We start from the raw sequence: 20,632 nt of genomic DNA, 5'->3' as shown, positions 1-20,632 counted from the left end.
CACACAAGTGAGGTATCATTTTTATCGGGAGACTTGGGGGAACGCTGGGTGGAAGGAAATTTGTGGCTCCTCTCAGATTCCAGAACTTTCTGCCACAGAATTTGAGGAACATGTGTTTTTTTAGCCAAATTTTGAGGTTTGCAAAGGATTCTGGGTAACAGAACCTGGTCCGAGCCCCACAAGTCACCCCATCTTGGATTCCCCTAGGTCTCTAGTTTTCAGAAATGCACAGGTTTGGTAGGTTTCCCTAGGTGCCGGCTGAGCTAGAGGCCAAAATCTACAGGTAGGCACTTCGCAAAAAACACCTCTCTTTTCTTTCAATAATTTGGATGTGTCCACGTTGCGCTTTAGGGCGTTTCCTGTCGCGGGCGCTACGCCTACCCACACAAGTGAGGTATCATTTTTATCAGGAGACTTGGGGGACGCTGGGTGGAAGGAAATTTGTGGCTCCTCTCAGATTCCAGAACTTTCTGCCACAGAATTTGAGGAACATGTGTTTTTTTAGCCAAATTTTGAGGTTTGCAAAGGATTCTGGGTAACAGAACCTGGTCCGAGCCCCACAAGTCACCCCATCTTGGATTCCCCTAGGTCTCTAGTTTTCAGAAATGCACAGGTTTGATAGGTTTCCCTAGGTGCCGGCTGAGCTAGAGGCCAAAATCTACAGGTAGGCACTTCGCAGAAAACACCTCTGTTTTCTTTCAATAATTTGGATGTGTCCACGTTGCGCTTTGGGGCGTTTCCTGTCGCGGGCGCTAGGCCTACCCACACAAGTGAGGTATCATTTTTATCGGGAGACTTGGGGGAACGCTGGGTGGAAGGAAATTTGTGGCTCCTCTCAGATTCCAGAACTTTCTGCCACAGAAATGTGAGGAACATGTGTTTTTTTAGCCAAATGTTGAGGTTTGCAAAGGATTCTGGGTAACAGAACCTGGTCCGAGCCCCACAAGTCACCCCATCTTGGATTCCCCTAGGTCTCTAGTTTTAAGAAATGCACAGGTTTGGTAGGTTTCACTAGGTGCCGGCTGAGCTAGAGGCCAAAATCTACAGGTAGGCACTTCGCCAAAAACACCTCTGTTTTCTTTCAAAAATGTGGATGTGTCCACGTTGCGCTTTGGGGCGTTTCCTGTCGCGGGCGCTAGGCCTACCCACACAAGTGAGGTATCTTTTTTATCGGGAGAGTTGGGGGAACGCTGGGTGGAAGGAAATTTGTGGCTCCTCTCAGATTCCAGAACTTTCTGCCACAGAAATGTGAGGTACATGTGTTTTTTTAGCCAAAGTTTGCGGTTTGCAAAGGATTCTGGGTAACAGAACCTGGTCCGAACCCCACAAGTCACCCCATCTTGGATTCCCCTAGGTCTCTAGTTTTCAGAAATGCACAGGTTTGGTAGGTTTCCCTAGGTGCCGGCTGAGCTAGAGGCCAAAATCTACAGGTAGGCACTTTGCAAAAATCACCTCTATTTTCTTTCAAAAAATTGGATGTGTCCACGTTGCGCTTTGGGGCGTTTCCTGTCGCGGGCGCTAGGCCAACCCACACAAGTGAGGTATCATTTTTATCGGGAGACTTGGGGGAACGCTGGGTGGAAGGAAATTTGTGGCTCCTCTCAGATTCCAGAACTTTCTGCCACAGAATTTGAGGAACATGTGTTTTTTTAGCCAAATTTTGAGGTTTGCAAAGGATTCTGGGTAACAGAACCTGGTCCGAGCCCCACAAGTCACCCCATCTTGGATTCCCCTAGGTCTCTAGTTTTCAGAAATGCACAGGTTTGGTAGGTTTCCCTAGGTGCCGGCTGAGCTAGAGGCCAAAATCTACAGGTAGGCACTTCGCAAAAAACACCTCTCTTTTCTTTCAATAATTTGGATGTGTCCACGTTGCGCTTTGGGGCGTTTCCTGTCGCGGGCGCTACGCCTACCCACACAAGTGAGGTATCATTTTTATCAGGAGACTTGGGGGAACGCTGGGTGGAAGGAAATTTGTGGCTCCTCTCAGATTCCAGAACTTTCTGCCACAGAATTTGAGGAACATGTGTTTTTTTAGCCAAATTTTGAGGTTTGCAAAGGATTCTGGGTAACAGAACCTGGTCCGAGCCCCACAAGTCACCCCATCTTGGATTCCCCTAGGTCTCTAGTTTTCAGAAATGCACAGGTTTGGTAGGTTTCCCTAGGTGCCGGCTGAGCTAGAGGCCAAAATCTACAGGTAGGCACTTTGCAAAAATCACCTCTGTTTTCTTTCAATAATTTGGATGTGTCCACGTTGCGCTTTGGGGCGTTTCCTGTCGCGGGCGCTAGGCCTACCCACACAAGTGAGGTATCATTTTTATCGGGAGACTTGGGGGAACGCTGGGTGGAAGGAAATTTGTGGCTCCTCTCAGATTCCAGAACTTTCTGCCACAGAATTTGAGGAACATGTGTTTTTTTAGCCAAATTTTGAGGTTTGCAAAGGATTCTGGGTAACAGAACCTGGTCCGAGCCCCACAAGTCACCCCATCTTAGATTCCCCTAGGTCTCTAGTTTTCAGAAATGCACAGGTTTGGTAGTTTCCCTAGGTGCCGGCTGAGCTAGAGGCCAAAATCTACAGGTAGGCACTTCGCAAAAAACACCTCTGTTTTCTTTCAATAATTTGGATGTGTCCACGTTGCGCTTTGGGGCGTTTCCTGTCGCGGGCGCTAGGCCTACCCACACAAGTGAGGTATCATTTTTATAGGGAGACTTGGGGGAACACTGGGTGGAAGGAAATTTGTGGCTCCTCTCAGATTCCAGAACTTTCTGCCACAGAAATGTGAGGAACATGTGTTTTTTTAGCCACATTTTGAGGTTTGCAAAGGATTCTGGGTAACAGAACCTGGTCCGAGCCCCACAAGTCACCCCATCTTGGATTCCCATAGGTCTCTAGTTTTCAGAAATGCACAGGTTTGGTAGGTTTCCCTAGGTGCCGGCTGAGCTAGAGGCCAAAATCTACAGGTAGGCCCTTCGCAAAAATCACCTCTGTTTTCTTTCAAAAAATTGGATGTGTCCACGTTGCGCTTTGGGGCGTTTCCTGTTGCGGGCGCTAGGCCTACCCATACAAGTGAGGTGTCATTTTTATTGGGAGAATTGGAGGAACGCTGGGTGGAAGGAAATTTGTGGCTCCTCTCAGATTCCAGAACTTTCTGCCACAGAAATGTGAGGAACATGTGTTTTTTAGCCAAATTTTGAGGTTTGCAAAGGATTCTGGGTAACAGAACCTGGTCCGAGCCCCACAAGTCACCTCATCTTGGATTCCCCTAGGTCTCTAGTTTTCAGAAATGCACAGGTTTGGTAGGTTTCCCTAGGTGCCGGCTGAGCTAGAGGCCAAAATCTACAGGTAGGCACTTCGCAAAAAACACCTCTGTTTTCTTTAAAAAATGTTGATGTGTCCACGTTGCGCTTTGGGGCGTTTCCTGTCGCGGGCGCTAGGCCTACCCACACAAGTGAGGTATCATTTTTATCGGGAGACTTGGGGGAACGCTGGGTGGAAGGAAATTTGTGGCTCCTCTCAGATTCCAGAACTTTCTGCCACAGAAATGTGAGGAACATGTGTTTTTGTTGCCAAATTTTGAGGTTTGCAAAGGATTCTGGGTAACAGAAACTGGTCCGAGCTCCACAAGTCACCCCATCTTGGATTCCCCTAGGTCTCTAGTTTTTAGAAATGCACAGGTTTGGTAGGTTTCCCTAGGTGCCGGCTGAGCTAGAGGCCAAAATCTACAGGTAGGCACTTCGCAAAAATCACCTCTGTTTTCTTTAAAAAAATTGGATGTGTCCACGTTGCGCTTTGGGGCGTTTCCTGTCGCGGGCGCTAGGCCTACCCACACAAGTGAGGTATCATTTTTATCGGGAGACTTGGGGGAACGCTGGGTGGAAGGAAATTTGTGGCTCCTCTCAGATTCCAGAACTTTCTGCCACAGAAATGTGAGGAACATGTGTTTTTTTAGCTAAATTTTGAGGTTTGCAAAGGATTCTGGGTAACAGAACCTGGTCCGAGCCCCACAAGTCACCCCATCTTTGATTTCCCTAGGTCTCTAGTTTTCAGAAATGCACAGGTTTGGTAGGTTTCCCTAGGTGCCGGCTGAGCTAGAGGCCAAAATCTACAGGTAGGCACTTCGCAAAAAACACCTCTGTTTTCTTTCAAAAATGTGGATGTGTCCACATTGCGCTTTGGGGCGTTTCCTGTTGCGGGCGCTAGTCCTACCCACACAAGTGAGGTATCATTTTTATCGGGAGACTTGGGGGAACGCTGGGTGGAAGGAAATTTGTGGCTCCTCTCAGATTCCAGAACTTTCTGCCACAGAAATGTGAGGAACATGTGTTTTTTTAGCCAAATTTTGAGGTTTGCAAAGGATTCTGGGTAACAGAACCTGGTCCGAGCCCCACAAGTCACCCCATCTTGGATTCCCCTAGGTCTCTAGTTTTCAGAAATGCACAGGTCTGGTAGGTTTCCCTAGGTGCCGGCTGAGCTAGAGGCCAAAATCTACAGGTAGGCACTTCGCAAAAAACACCTCTGTTTTCTTTCAAAAATTTGGATGTGTCCACGTTGCGCTTTGGGGCGTTTCCTGTCGCGGGCGCTAGGCCTACCCACACAAGTGAGGTATCATTTTTATCGGGAGAATTGGGGGAACGCTGGGTGGAAGGAAATTTGTGGCTCCTCTCAGATTCCAGAACTTTCTGCCACAGAAATGTGAGGAACATGTGTTTTTTTAGCCAAATTTTGAGGTTTGCAAAGGATTCTGGGTAACAGAACCTGGTCCGAGCCCCACAAGTCACCCCATCTTGGATTCCCATAGGTCTCTAGTTTTCAGAAATGCACAGGTTTGGTAGGTTTCCCTAGGTGCTGGCTGAGCTAGAGGCCAAAATCTACAGGTAGGCACTTTGCAAAAATCACCTCTGTTTTCTTTCAAAAAATTGGATGTGTCCACGTTGCGCTTAGGGGTGTTTCCTGTCGCGGGCGCTAGGCCTACCCACACAAGTGAGATGTCATTTTTATTGGGAGACTTGGAGGAATGCTGGGTGGAAGGAAATTTGTGACTCCTCTCTGATTCCAGAACTTTCTGCCACAGAAATTTGAGGAACATGTGTTTTTTTAGCCAAATTTTGAGGTTTGCAAAGGATTCTGGATAACAGAACCTGGTCCGAGCCCCACAAGTCACCCCATCTTGGATTCCCCTAGGTCTCTAGTTTTCAGAAATGCACAGGTCTGGTAGGTTTCCCAGGTGCCGGCTGAGCTAGAGGCCAAAATCTACAGGTAGGCACTTCGCAAAAAACACCTCTGTTTTCTTTAAAAAATTTGGATGTGTCCACGTTGCGCTTTGGGGCGTTTCCTGTCGTGGGCGCTAGGCCTACCCACACAAGTGAGGTATCATTTTTATCGGGAGACTTGGGGGAACGCTGGGTGGAAGGAAATTTGTGGCTCCTCTCAGATTCCAGAACTTTCTGCCACAGAAATGTGAGGAACATGTGTTTTTTTAGCCAAATTTTGAGGTTTGCAAAGGATTCTGGGTAACAGAACCTGGTCCGAGCCCCACAAGTCACCCCATCTTGGATTCCCCTAGGTCTCTAGTTTTCAGAAATGCACAGGTTTGGTAGGTTTCCCTAGGTGCCGGCCGATCTAGAGGCCAAAATCTACAGGTAGGCACTTCGCAAAAAACACCTCTGTTTTCTTTAAAAAATTTGGATGTGTCCACGTTGCGCTTTGGGGCGTTTCCTGTCGCGGGCGCTAGGCCTACCCACACAAGTGAGGTATCATTTTTATCGGGAGACTTGGGGGAACGCTGGGTGGAAGGAAATTTGTGGCTCCTCTCAGATTCCAGAACTTTCTGCCACAGAAATGTGAGGAACATGTGTTTTTTTAGCCAAATTTTGAGGTTTGCAAAGGATTCTGGGTAACAGAAACTGGTCCGAGCTCCACAAGTCACCCCATCTTGGATTCCCCTAGGTCTCTAGTTTTTAGAAATGCACAGGTTTGGTAGGTTTCCCTAGGTGCCGGCTGAGCTAGAGGCCAAAATCTACAGGTAGGCACTTCGCAAAAATCACCTCTGTTTTCTTTCAAAAAATTGGATGTGTCCACGTTGCGCTTTGGGGCGTTTTCTGTTGCGGGCGCTAGACCTACCCACACAAGTGAGGTATCATTTTTATCGGGAGACTTGGGGGAACGCTGGGTGGAAGGAAATTTGTGGCTCCTCTCAGATTCCAGAACTTTAGGCCACAGAAATGTGAGGAACATGTGTTTTTTTAGCCAAATTTTGAGGTTTGCAAAGGATTCTGGGTAACAGAACCTGGACCGAGCCCCACAAGTCAACCCATCTTGGGTTCCCCTAGGTCTCTAGTTTTCAGAAATGCACAGGTTTGGTAGGTTTCCCTAGGTGCCGGCTGAGCTAGAGGCCAAAATCCACAGGTAGGCCCTTCGCAAAAAACACCTCTGTTTTCTTTCAAAAATTTGGATGTGTCCACGTTGCGCTTTGGGGCGTTTCCTGTCGCGGGCGCTAGTCCTACCCACACAAGTGAGGTATCATTTTTATCGGGAGACTTGGGGGAACGCTGGTTGGAAGGAAATTTGTGGCTCCTCTCAGATTCCAGAACTTTCTGCCACAGAAATGTGAGGAACATGTGTTTTTTTAGCCAAATTTTGAGGTTTGCAAAGGATTCTGGGTAACAGAACCTGGTCCGAGCCCCACAAGTCACCCCATCTTGGATTCCCCTAGGTCTCTAGTTTTCAGAAATGCACAGGTCTGGTAGGTTTCCCTAGGTGCCGGCTGAGCTAGAGGCCAAAATCTACAGGTAGGCACTTCGCAAAAAACACCTCTGTTTTCTTTCAAAAATTTGGATGTGTCCACGTTGCACTTTGGGGCATTTCCTGTCGCGGGCGCTAGGCCTACCCACACAAGTGAGGTATCATTTTTATCGGGAGACTTGGGGGAACGCTGGGTGGAAGGAAATTTGTGGCTCCTCTCAGATTCCAGAACTTTCTGCCACAGAAATGTGAGGAACATGTGTTTTTTTAGCCAAATTTTGAGGTTTGCAAAGGATTCTGGGTAACAGAACCTGGTCCGAGCCCCACAAGTCACCCCATCTTGGATTCCCATAGGTCTCTAGTTTTCAGAAATGCACAGGTTTGGTAGGTTTCCCTAGGTGCCGGCTGAGCTAGAGGCCAAAATCTACAGGAAGGCACTTCGCAAAAATCACCTCTGTTTTCTTTCAAAAAATTGGATGTGTCCACGTTGCGCTTTGGGGCGTTTCCTGTCGCGGGCGCTAGGCCTACCCACACAAGTGAGGTATCATTTTTATTGGGAGACTTGGAGGAACACTGGGTGGAAGGAAATTTGTGGCTCCTCTCAGATTCCAGAACTTTCTGCCACAGAAATGTGAGGAACATGTGTTTTTTAGCCAAATTTTGAGGTTTGCAAAGGATTCTGGGTAACAGAACCTGGTCTGAGCCCCACAAGTCACCTCATCTTGGATTCCCCTAGGTCTCTAGTTTTCAGAAATGCACAGGTTTGGTAGGTTTCCCTAGGTGCCGGCTGAGCTAGAGGCCAAAATCTACAGGTAGGCACTTCGCAAAAAACACCTCTGTTTTCTTTCAAAAATGTGGATGTGTCCACGTTGCGCTTTGGGGCGTTTCCTGTCGCGGGCGCTATGCCTACCCACACAAGTGAGGTATCATTTTTATCGGGAGACTTGGGGGAACGCTGGATGGAAGGAAATTTGTGGCTCCTCTCAGATTCCAGAACTTTCTGCCACAGAAATGTGAGGAACATGTGTTTTTTTAGCCAAATTTTGAGGTTTGCAAAGGATTCTGGGTAACAGAAACTGGTCCGAGCTCCACAAGTCACCCCATCTTGGATTCCCCTAGGTCTCTAGTTTTTAGAAATGCACAGGTTTGGTAGGTTTCCCTAGGTGCCGGCTGAGCTAGAGGCCAAAATCTACAAGTAGGCACTTCGCAAAAATCACCTCTGTTTTCTTTCAAAAAATTGGATGTGTCCACGTTGCGCTTTGGGGCGTTTTCTGTTGTGGGCGCTAGACCTACCCACACAAGTGAGGTATCATTTTTATCGGGAGACTTGGGGGAACGCTGGGTGGAAGGAAATTTGTGGCTCCTCTCAGATTCCAGAACTTTCTGCCACAGAAATGTGAGGAACATGTGTTTTTTTAGCCAAATTTTGAGGTTTGCAAAGGATTCTGGGTAACAGAACCTGGTCCGAGCCCCACAAGTCACCCCATCTTGGATTCCCATAGGTCTCTAGTTTTCAGAAATGCACAGGTTTGGTAGGTTTCCCTAGGTGCCGGCTGAGCTAGAGGCCAAAATCTACAGGTAGGCACTTCGCAAAAATCACCTCTGTTTTCTTTCAAAAAATTGGATGTGTCCACGTTGCGCTTTGGGGCGTTTCCTGTCGCGGGCGCTAGGCCTACCCACACAAGTGAGGTGTCATTTTTATTGGGAGACTTGGAGGAACGCTGGGTGGAAGGAAATTTGTGGCTCCTCTCAGATTCCAGAACTTTCTGCCACAGAAATGTGAGGAACATGTGTTTTTTAGCCAAATTTTGAGGTTTGCAAAGGATTCTGGGTAACAGAACCTGGTCCGAGCCCCACAAGTCACCTCATCTTGGATTCCACTAGGTCTCTAGTTTTCAGAAATGCACAGGTTTGGTAGGTTTCCCTAGGTGCCGGCTGAGCTAGAGGCCAAAATCTACAGGTAGGCACTTCGCAAAAAACACCTCTATTTTCTATAAAAAATGTTGATGTGTCCACGTTGCGCTTTGGGGCGTTTCCTGTCGCGGGCGCTAGGCCTACCCACACAAGTGAGGTATCATTTTTATCGGGAGACTTGGGGGAACGCTGGGTGGAAGGAAATTTGTGGCTCCTCTCAGATTCCAGAACTTTCTGCCACAGAAATGTGAGGAACATGTGTTTTTTTAGCCAAATTTTGAGGTTTGCAAAGGATTCTGGGTAACAGAAACTGGTCCGAACCCCACAAGTCACCCCATCTTGGATTCCCCTAGGTCTCTAGTTTTCAGAAATGCACAGGTTTGGTAGGTTTCCCTAGGTGCCGGCTGAGCTAGAGGCCAAAATCTACAGGTAGGCACTTTGCAAAAATCACCTCTATTTTCTTTCAAAAAATTGGATGTGTCCACGTTGCGCTTTGGGGCGTTTCCTGTCGCGGGCGCTAGGCCTACCCACACAAGTGAGGTATCATTTTTATCGGGAGACTTGGGGGAACGCTGGGTGGAAGGAAATTTGTGGCTCCTCTCAGATTCCAGAACTTTCTGCCACAGAATTTGAGGAACATGTGTTTTTTTAGCCAAATTTTGAGGTTTGCAAAGGATTCTGGGTAACAGAACCTGGTCCGAGCCCCACAAGTCACCCCATCTTGGATTCCCCTAGGTCTCTAGTTTTCAGAAATGCACAGGTTTGGTAGGTTTCCCTAGGTGCCGGCTGAGCTAGAGGCCAAAATCTACAGGTAGGCACTTCGCAAAAAACACCTCTCTTTTCTTTCAATAATTTGGATGTGTCCACGTTGCGCTTTGGGGCGTTTCCTGTCGCGGGCGCTAGGCCTACCCACACAAGTGAGGTATCATTTTTATCAGGAGACTTGGGGGAACGCTGGGTGGAAGGAAATTTGTGGCTCCTCTCAGATTCCAGAACTTTCTGCCACAGAATTTGAGGAACATGTGTTTTTTTAGCCAAATTTTGAGGTTTGCAAAGGATTCTGGGTAACAGAACCTGGTCCGAGCCCCACAAGTCACCTCATCTTGGATTCCCCTAGGTCTCTAGTTTTCAGAAATGCACAGGTTTGGTAGGTTTCCCTAGGTGCCGGCTGAGCTAGAGGCCAAAATCTACAGGTAGGCACTTCGCAAAAAACACCTCTGTTTTCTTTCAATAATTTGGATGTGTCCACGTTGCGCTTTGGGGCGTTTCCTGTCGCGGGCGCTAGGCCTACCCACACAAGTGAGGTATCATTTTTATCGGGAGACTTGGGGGAACGCTGGGTGGAAGGAAATTTGTGGCTCCTCTCAGATTCCAGAACTTTCTGCCACAGAATTTGAGGAACATGTGTTTTTTTAGCCAAATTTTGAGGTTTGCAAAGGATTCTGGGTAACAGAACCTGGTCCGAGCCCCACAAGTCACCCCATCTTGGATTCCCCTAGGTCTCTAGTTTTCAGAAATGCACAGGTTTGGTAGGTTTCCCTAGGTGCCGGCTGAGCTAGAGGCCAAAATCTACAGGTAGGCACTTCGCAAAAAACACCTCTGTTTTCTTTCAATAATTTGGATGTGTCCACGTTGCGCTTTGGGGCGTTTCCTGTCGCGGGCGCTAGGCCTACCCACACAAGTGAGGTATCATTTTTATCGGGAGACTTGGGGGAACGCTGGGTGGAAGGAAATTTGTGGCTCCTCTCAGATTCCAGAACTTTCTGCCACAGAAATGTGAGGAACATGTGTTTTTTTAGCCAAATTTTGAGGTTTGCAAAGGATTCTGGGTAACAGAACCTGGTCCGAACCCCACAAGTCACCCCATCTTGGATTCCCCTAGGTCTCTAGTTTTCAGAAATGCACAGGTTTGGTAGGTTTCCCTAGGTGCCGGCTGAGCTAGAGGCCAAAATCTACAGGTAGGCACTTTGCAAAAATCACCTCTATTTTCTTTCAAAAAATTGGATGTGTCCACGTTGCGCTTTGGGGCGTTTCCTGTCGCGGGCGCTAGGCCTACCCACACAAGTGAGGTATCATTTTTATCGGGAGACTTGGGGGAACGCTGGGTGGAAGGAAATTTGTGGCTCCTCTCAGATTCCAGAACTTTCTGCCACAGAATTTGAGGAACATGTGTTTTTTTAGCCAAATTTTGAGGTTTGCAAAGGATTCTGGGTAACAGAACCTGGTCCGAGCCCCACAAGTCACCCCATCTTGGATTCCCCTAGGTCTCTAGTTTTCAGAAATGCACAGGTTTGGTAGGTTTCCCTAGGTGCCGGCTGAGCTAGAGGCCAAAATCTACAGGTAGGCACTTCGCAAAAAACACCTCTGTTTTCTTTCAATAATTTGGATGTGTCCACGTTGCGCTTTGGGGCGTTTCCTGTCGCGGGCGCTAGGCCTACCCACACAAGTGAGGTATCATTTTTATAGGGAGACTTGGGAGAACACTGGGTGGAAGGAAATTTGTGGCTCCTCTCAGATTCCAGAACTTTCTGCCACAGAATTTGAGGAACATGTGTTTTTTTAGCCAAATTTTGAGGTTTGCAAAGGATTCTGGGTAACAGAACCTGGTCCGAGCCCCACAAGTCACCTCATCTTGGATTCCCCTAGGTCTCTAGTTTTCAGAAATGCACAGGTTTGGTAGGTTTCCCTAGGTGCCGGCTGAGCTAGAGGCCAAAATCCACAGGTAGGCACTTCGCAAAAAACACCTCTGTTTTCTTTCAATAATTTGGATGTGTCCACGTTGCGCTTTGGGGCGTTTCCTGTCGCGGGCGCTAGGCCTACCCACACAAGTGAGGTATCATTTTTATCGGGAGACTTGGGGGAACGCTGGGTGGAAGGAAATTTGTGGCTCCTCTCAGATTCCAGAACTTTCTGCCACAGAATTTGAGGAACATGTGTTTTTTTAGCCAAATTTTGAGGTTTGCAAAGGATTCTGGGTAACAGAACCTGGTCCGAGCCCCACAAGTCACCCCATCTTGGATTCCCCTAGGTCTCTAGTTTTCAGAAATGCACAGGTTTGGTAGGTTTCCCTAGGTGCCGGCTGAGCTAGAGGCCAAAATCTACAGGTAGGCACTTCGCAAAAAACACCTCTGTTTTCTTTCAATAATTTGGATGTGTCCACGTTGCGCTTTGGGGCGTTTCCTGTCGCGGGCGCTAGGCCTACCCACACAAGTGAGGTATCATTTTTATCGGGAGACTTGGGGGAACGCTGGGTGGAAGGAAATTTGTGGCTCCTCTCAGATTCCAGAACTTTCTGCCACAGAAATGTGAGGAACATGTGTTTTTTTAGCCAAATTTTGAGGTTTGCAAAGGATTCTGGGTAACAGAAACTGGTCCGAACCCCACAAGTCACCCCATCTTGGATTCCCCTAGGTCTCTAGTTTTCAGAAATGCACAGGTTTGGTAGGTTTCCCTAGGTGCCGGCTGAGCTAGAGGCCAAAATCTACAGGTAGGCACTTTGCAAAAATCACCTCTATTTTCTTTCAAAAAATTGGATGTGTCCACGTTGCGCTTTGGGGCGTTTCCTGTCGCGGGCGCTAGGCCTACCCACACAAGTGAGGTATCATTTTTATCGGGAGATTTGGGGGAACGCTGGGTGGAAGGAAATTTGTGGCTCCTCTCAGATTCCAGAACTTTCTGCCACAGAATTTGAGGAACATGTGTTTTTTTAGCCAAATTTTGAGGTTTGCAAAGGATTCTGGGTAACAGAACCTGGTCCGAGCCCCACAAGTCACCCCATCTTGGATTCCCCTAGGTCTCTAGTTTTCAGAAATGCACAGGTTTGGTAGGTTTCCCTAGGTGCCGGCTGAGCTAGAGGCCAAAATCTACAGGTAGGCACTTCGCAAGAAACACCTCTCTTTTCTTTCAATAATTTGGATGTGTCCACGTTGCGCTTTGGGGCGTTTCCTGTCGCGGGCGCTACGCCTACCCACACAAGTGAGGTATCATTTTTATCAGGAGACTTGGGGGAACGCTGGGTTTAAGGAAATTTGTGGCTCCTCTCAGATTCCAGAACTTTCTGCCACAGAATTTGAGGAACATGTGTTTTTTTAGCCAAATTTTGAGGTTTGCAAAGGATTCTGGGTAACAGAACCTGGTCCGAGCCCCACAAGTCACCCCATCTTGGATTCCCCTAGGTCTCTAGTTTTCAGAAATGCACAGGTTTGGTAGGTTTCCCTAGGTGCCGGCTGAGCTAGAGGCCAAAATCTACAGGTAGGCACTTCGCAAAAAACACCTCTGTTTTCTTTCAATAATTTGGATGTGTCCACGTTGCGCTTTGGGGCGTTTCCTGTCGCGGGCGCTAGGCCTACCCACACAAGTGAGGTATCATTTTTATCGGGAGACTTGGGGGAACGCTGGGTGGAAGGAAATTTGTGGCTCCTCTCAGATTCCAGAACTTTCTGCCACAGAATTTGAGGAACATGTGTTTTTTTAGCCAAATTTTGAGGTTTGCAAAGAATTCTGGGTAACAGAACCTGGTCCGAGCCCCACAAGTCACCCCATCTTGGATTCCCCTAGGTCTCTAGTTTTCAGAAATGCACAGGTTTGGTAGGTTTCCCTAGGTGCCGGCTGAGCTAGAGGCCAAAATCTACAGGTAGGCACTTCGCAAAAAACACCTCTGTTTTCTTTCAATAATTTGGATGTGTCCACGTTGCGCTTTGGGGCGTTTCCTGTCGCGGGCGCTAGGCCTACCCACACAAGTGAGGTATCATTTTTATAGGGAGACTTGGGGGAACACTGGGTGGAAGGAAATTTGTGGCTCCTCTCAGATTCCAGAACTTTCTGCCACAAAAATGTGAGGAACATGTGTTTTTTTAGCCACATTTTGAGGTTTGCAAAGGATTCTGGGTAACAGAACCTGGTCCGAGCCCCACAAGTCACCCCATCTTGGATTCCCATAGGTCTCTAGTTTTCAGAAATGCACAGGTTTGGTAGGTTTCCCTAGGTGCCGGCTGAGCTAGAGGCCAAAATCTACAGGTAGGCCCTTCGCAAAAATCACCTCTGTTTTCTTTCAAAAAATTGGATGTGTCCACGTTGCGCTTTGGGGCGTTTCCTGTTGCGGGCGCTAGGCCTACCCATACAAGTGAGGTGTCCTTTTTATTGGGAGAATTGGAGGAACGCTGGGTGGAAGGAAATTTGTGTCTCCTCTCAGATTCCAGAACTTTCTGCCACAGAAATGTGAGGAACATGTGTTTTTTAGCCAAATTTTGAGGTTTGCAAAGTATTCTGAGTAACAGAAACTGGTCCGAACCCCACAAGTCACCCCATCTTGGATTCCCCTAGGTCTCTAGTTTTCAGAAATGCACAGGTTTGGTAGGTTTCCCTAGGTGCCGGCTGAGCTAGAGGCCAAAATCTACAGGTAGGCACTTCGCAAAAAACACCTCTGTTTTCTTTAAAAAATGTTGATGTGTCCACGTTGCGCTTTGGGGCGTTTCCTGTCGCGGGCGCTAGGCCTACCCACACAAGTGAGGTATCATTTTTATCGGGAGACTTGGGGGAACGCTGGGTGGAAGGAAATTTGTGGCTCCTCTCAGATTCCAGAACTTTCTGCCACAGAAATGTGAGGAACATGTGTTTTTTTTGCCAAATTTTGAGGTTTGCAAAGGATTCTGGGTAACAGAAACTGGTCCGAGGTCCACAAGTCACCCCATCTTGGATTCCCCTAGGTCTCTAGTTTTTAGAAATGCACAGGTTTGGTAGCTTTCCCTAGGTGCCGGCTGAGCTAGAGGCCAAAATCTACAGGTAGGCACTTCGCAAAAATCACCTCTGTTTTCTTTCAAAAAATTGGATGTGTCCACGTTGCGCTTTGGGGCGTTTCCTGTCGCGGGCGCTAGGCCTACCCACACAAGTGAGGTATCATTTTTATCGGGAGACTTGGGGGAACGCTGGGTGGAAGGAAATTTGTGGCTCCTCTCAGATTCCAGAACTTTCTGCCACAGAAATGTGAGGAACATGTGTTTTTTTAGCCAAATTTTGAGGTTTGCAAAGGATTCTGGGTAACAGAACCTGGTCCAAGCCCCACAAGTCACCCCATCTTGGATTTCCCTAGGTCTCTAGTTTTCAGAAATGCACAGGTTTGGTAGGTTTCCCTAGGTGCCGGCTGAGCTAGAGGCCAAAATCTACAGGTAGGCACTTCGCAAAAAACACCTCTGTTTTCTTTCAAAAATGTGGATGTGTCCACATTGCGCTTTGGGGCGTTTCCTGTTGCGGGCGCTAGTCCTACCCACACAAGTGAGGTATAATTTTTATCGGGAGACTTGGGGGAACGCTGGGTGGAAGGAAATTTGTGGCTCCTCTCAGATTCCAGAACTTTCTGCCACAGAAATGTGAGGAACATGTGTTTTTTTAGCCAAATTTTGAGGTTTGCAAAGGATTCTGGGTAACAGAACCTGGTCCGAGCCCCACAAGTCACCCCATCTTGGATTCCCCTAGGTCTCTAGTTTTCAGAAATGCACAGGTCTGGTAGGTTTCCCTAGGTGCCGGCTGAGCTAGAGGCCAAAATCTACAGGTAGGCACTTCGCAAAAAACACCTCTGTTTTCTTTCAAAAATTTGGATGTGTCCACGTTGCGCTTTGGGGCATTTCCTGTCGCGGGCGCTAGGCCTACCCACACAAGTGAGGTATCATTTTTATCGGGAGAATTGGGGGAACGCTGGGTGGAAGGAAATTTGTGGCTCCTCTCAGATTCCAGAACTTTCTGCCACAGAAATGTGAGGAACATGTGTTTTTTTAGCCAAATTTTGAGGTTTGCAAAGGATTCTGGGTAACAGAGCCTGGTCCGAGCCCCACAAGTCACCCCATCTTGGATTCCCATAGGTCTCTAGTTTTCAGAAATGCACAGGTTTGGTAGGTTTCCCTAGGTGCTGGCTGAGCTAGAGGCCAAAATCTACAGGTAGGCACTTCGCAAAAATCACCTCTGTTTTCTTTCAAAAAATTGGATGTGTCCACGTTGCGCTTAGGGGTGTTTCCTGTCGCGGGCGCTAGGCCTACCCACACAAGTGAGGTATCATTTTTATCGGGAGAATTGGGGGAACGCTGGGTGGAAGGAAATTTGTGGCTCCTCTCAGATTCCAGAACTTTCTGCCACAGAAATGTGAGGAACATGTGTTTTTTTAGCCAAATTTTGAGGTTTGCAAAGGATTCTGGGTAACAGAACCTGGTCCGAGCCCCACAAGTCACCCCATCTTGGATTCCCCTAGGTCTCTAGTTTTCAGAAATGCACAGGTTTGGTAGGTTTCCCTAGGTGCCGGCTGAGCTAGAGGCCAAAATCTACAGGTAGGCACTTCGCAAAAAACACCTCTGTTTTCTTTCAATAATTTGGATGTGTCCACGTTGCGCTTTGGGGCGTTTCCTGTCGCGGGCGCTAGGCCTACCCACACAAGTGAGGTATCATTTTTATCGGGAGACTTGGGGGAACGCTGGGTGGAAGGAAATTTGTGGCTCCTCTCAGATTCCAGAACTTTCTGCCACAGAAATGTGAGGAACATGTGTTTTTTTAGCCAAATTTTGAGGTTTGCAAAGGATTCTGGGTAACAGAAACTGGTCCGAACCCCACAAGTCACCCCATCTTGGATTCCCCTAGGTCTCTAGTTTTCAGAAATGCACAGGTTTGGTAGGTTTCCCTAGGTGCCGGCTGAGCTAGAGGCCAAAATCTACAGGTAGGCACTTTGCAAAAATCACCTCTATTTTCTTTCAAAAAATTGGATGTGTCCACGTTGCGCTTTGGGGCGTTTCCTGTCGCGGGCGCTAGGCCTACCCACACAAGTGAGGTATCATTTTTATCGGGAGACTTGGGGGAACGCTGGGTGGAAGGAAATTTGTGGCTCCTCTCAGATTCCAGAACTTTCTGCCACAGAATTTGAGGAACATGTGTTTTTTTAGCCAAATTTTGAGGTTTGCAAAGGATTCTGGGTAACAGAACCTGGTCCGAGCCCCACAAGTCACCCCATCTTGGATTCCCCTAGGTCTCTAGTTTTCAGAAATGCACAGGTTTGGTAGGTTTCCCTAGGTGCCGGCTGAGCTAGAGGCCAAAATCTACAGGTAGGCACTTCGCAAAAAACACCTCTCTTTTCTTTCAATAATTTGGATGTGTCCACGTTGCGCTTTGGGGCGTTTCCTGTCGCGGGCGCTAGGCCTACCCACACAAGTGAGGTATCATTTTTATCAGGAGACTTGGGGGAACGCTGGGTGGAAGGAAATTTGTGGCTCCTCTCAGATTCCAGAACTTTCTGCCACAGAATTTGAGGAACATGTGTTTTTTTAGCCAAATTTTGAGGTTTGCAAAGGATTCTGGGTAACAGAACCTGGTCCGAGCCCCACAAGTCACCTCATCTTGGATTCCCCTAGGTCTCTAGTTTTCAGAAATGCACAGGTTTGGTAGGTTTCCCTAGGTGCCGGCTGAGCTAGAGGCCAAAATCTACAGGTAGGCACTTCGCAAAAAACACCTCTGTTTTCTTTCAATAATTTGGATGTGTCCACGTTGCGCTTTGGGGCGTTTCCTGTCGCGGGCGCTAGGCCTACCCACACAAGTGAGGTATCATTTTTATCGGGAGACTTGGGGGAACGCTGGGTGGAAGGAAATTTGTGGCTCCTCTCAGATTCCAGAACTTTCTGCCACAGAATTTGAGGAACATGTGTTTTTTTAGCCAAATTTTGAGGTTTGCAAAGGATTCTGGGTAACAGAACCTGGTCCGAGCCCCACAAGTCACCCCATCTTGGATTCCCCTAGGTCTCTAGTTTTCAGAAATGCACAGGTTTGGTAGGTTTCCCTAGGTGCCGGCTGAGCTAGAGGCCAAAATCTACAGGTAGGCACTTCGCAAAAAACACCTCTGTTTTCTTTCAATAATTTGGATGTGTCCACGTTGCGCTTTGGGGCGTTTCCTGTCGCGGGCGCTAGGCCTACCCACACAAGTGAGGTATCATTTTTATCGGGAGACTTGGGGGAACGCTGGGTGGAAGGAAATTTGTGGCTCCTCTCAGATTCCAGAACTTTCTGCCACAGAAATGTGAGGAACATGTGTTTTTTTAGCCAAATTTTGAGGTTTGCAAAGGATTCTGGGTAACAGAACCTGGTCCGAACCCCACAAGTCACCCCATCTTGGATTCCCCTAGGTCTCTAGTTTTCAGAAATGCACAGGTTTGGTAGGTTTCCCTAGGTGCCGGCTGAGCTAGAGGCCAAAATCTACAGGTAGGCACTTTGCAAAAATCACCTCTATTTTCTTTCAAAAAATTGGATGTGTCCACGTTGCGCTTTGGGGCGTTTCCTGTCGCGGGCGCTAGGCCTACCCACACAAGTGAGGTATCATTTTTATCGGGAGACTTGGGGGAACGCTGGGTGGAAGGAAATTTGTGGCTCCTCTCAGATTCCAGAACTTTCTGCCACAGAATTTGAGGAACATGTGTTTTTTTAGCCAAATTTTGAGGTTTGCAAAGGATTCTGGGTAACAGAACCTGGTCCGAGCCCCACAAGTCACCCCATCTTGGATTCCCCTAGGTCTCTAGTTTTCAGAAATGCACAGGTTTGGTAGGTTTCCCTAGGTGCCGGCTGAGCTAGAGGCCAAAATCTACAGGTAGGCACTTCGCAAAAAACACCTCTCTTTTCTTTCAATAATTTGGATGTGTCCACGTTGCGCTTTGGGGCGTTTCCTGTCGCGGGCGCTAGGCCTACCCACACAAGTGAGGTATCATTTTTATCAGGAGACTTGGGGGAACGCTGGGTGGAAGGAAATTTGTGGCTCCTCTCAGATTCCAGAACTTTCTGCCACAGAATTTGAGGAACATGTGTTTTTTTAGCCAAATTTTGAGGTTTGCAAAGGATTCTGGGTAACAGAACCTGGTCCGAGCCCCACAAGTCACCTCATCTTGGATTCCCCTAGGTCTCTAGTTTTCAGAAATGCACAGGTTTGGTAGGTTTCCCTAGGTGCCGGCTGAGCTAGAGGCCAAAATCTACAGGTAGGCACTTCGCAAAAAACACCTCTGTTTTCTTTCAATAATTTGGATGTGTCCACGTTGCGCTTTGGGGCGTTTCCTGTCGCGGGCGCTAGGCCTACCCACACAAGTGAGGTATCATTTTTATCGGGAGACTTGGGGGAACGCTGGGTGGAAGGAAATTTGTGGCTCCTCTCAGATTCCAGAACTTTCTGCCACAGAATTTGAGGAACATGTGTTTTTTTAGCCAAATTTTGAGGTTTGCAAAGGATTCTGGGTAACAGAACCTGGTCCGAGCCCCACAAGTCACCCCATCTTGGATTCCCCTAGGTCTCTAGTTTTCAGAAATGCACAGGTTTGGTAGGTTTCCCTAGGTGCCGGCTGAGCTAGAGGCCAAAATCTACAGGTAGGCACTTCGCAAAAAACACCTCTGTTTTCTTTCAATAATTTGGATGTGTCCACGTTGCGCTTTGGGGCGTTTCCTGTCGCGGGCGCTAGGCCTACCCACACAAGTGAGGTATCATTTTTATCGGGAGACTTGGGGGAACGCTGGGTGGAAGGAAATTTGTGGCTCCTCTCAGATTCCAGAACTTTCTGCCACAGAAATGTGAGGAACATGTGTTTTTTTAGCCAAATTTTGAGGTTTGCAAAGGATTCTGGGTAACAGAACCTGGTCCGAACCCCACAAGTCACCCCATCTTGGATTCCCCTAGGTCTCTAGTTTTCAGAAATGCACAGGTTTGGTAGGTTTCCCTAGGTGCCGGCTGAGCTAGAGGCCAAAATCTACAGGTAGGCACTTTGCAAAAATCACCTCTATTTTCTTTCAAAAAATTGGATGTGTCCACGTTGCGCTTTGGGGCGTTTCCTGTCGCGGGCGCTAGGCCTACCCACACAAGTGAGGTATCATTTTTATCGGGAGACTTGGGGGAACGCTGGGTGGAAGGAAATTTGTGGCTCCTCTCAGATTCCAGAACTTTCTGCCACAGAATTTGAGGAACATGTGTTTTTTTAGCCAAATTTTGAGGTTTGCAAAGGATTCTGGGTAACAGAACCTGGTCCGAGCCCCACAAGTCACCCCATCTTGGATTCCCCTAGGTCTCTAGTTTTCAGAAATGCACAGGTTTGGTAGGTTTCCCTAGGTGCCGGCTGAGCTAGAGGCCAAAATCTACAGGTAGGCACTTCGCAAAAAACACCTCTGTTTTCTTTCAATAATTTGGATGTGTCCACGTTGCGCTTTGGGGCGTTTCCTGTCGCGGGCGCTAGGCCTACCCACACAAGTGAGGTATCATTTTTATAGGGAGACTTGGGAGAACACTGGGTGGAAGGAAATTTGTGGCTCCTCTCAGATTCCAGAACTTTCTGCCACAGAATTTGAGGAACATGTGTTTTTTTAGCCAAATTTTGAGGTTTGCAAAGGATTCTGGGTAACAGAACCTGGTCCGAGCCCCACAAGTCACCTCATCTTGGATTCCCCTAGGTCTCTAGTTTTCAGAAATGCACAGGTTTGGTAGGTTTCCCTAGGTGCCGGCTGAGCTAGAGGCCAAAATCCACAGGTAGGCACTTCGCAAAAAACACCTCTGTTTTCTTTCAATAATTTGGATGTGTCCACGTTGCGCTTTGGGGCGTTTCCTGTCGCGGGCGCTAGGCCTACCCACACAAGTGAGGTATCATTTTTATCGGGAGACTTGGGGGAACGCTGGGTGGAAGGAAATTTGTGGCTCCTCTCAGATTCCAGAACTTTCTGCCACAGAATTTGAGGAACATGTGTTTTTTTAGCCAAATTTTGAGGTTTGCAAAGGATTCTGGGTAACAGAACCTGGTCCGAGCCCCACAAGTCACCCCATCTTGGATTCCCCTAGGTCTCTAGTTTTCAGAAATGCACAGGTTTGGTAGGTTTCCCTAGGTGCCGGCTGAGCTAGAGGCCAAAATCTACAGGTAGGCACTTCGCAAAAAACACCTCTGTTTTCTTTCAATAATTTGGATGTGTCCACGTTGCGCTTTGGGGCGTTTCCTG

Source organism: Pleurodeles waltl, chromosome 4_2 (assembly GCF_031143425.1).
Source record: "Pleurodeles waltl isolate 20211129_DDA chromosome 4_2, aPleWal1.hap1.20221129, whole genome shotgun sequence".
Classification (NCBI taxonomy): domain Eukaryota; kingdom Metazoa; phylum Chordata; class Amphibia; order Caudata; family Salamandridae; genus Pleurodeles; species Pleurodeles waltl.
This window is presented reverse-complemented; position numbering follows the sequence as displayed.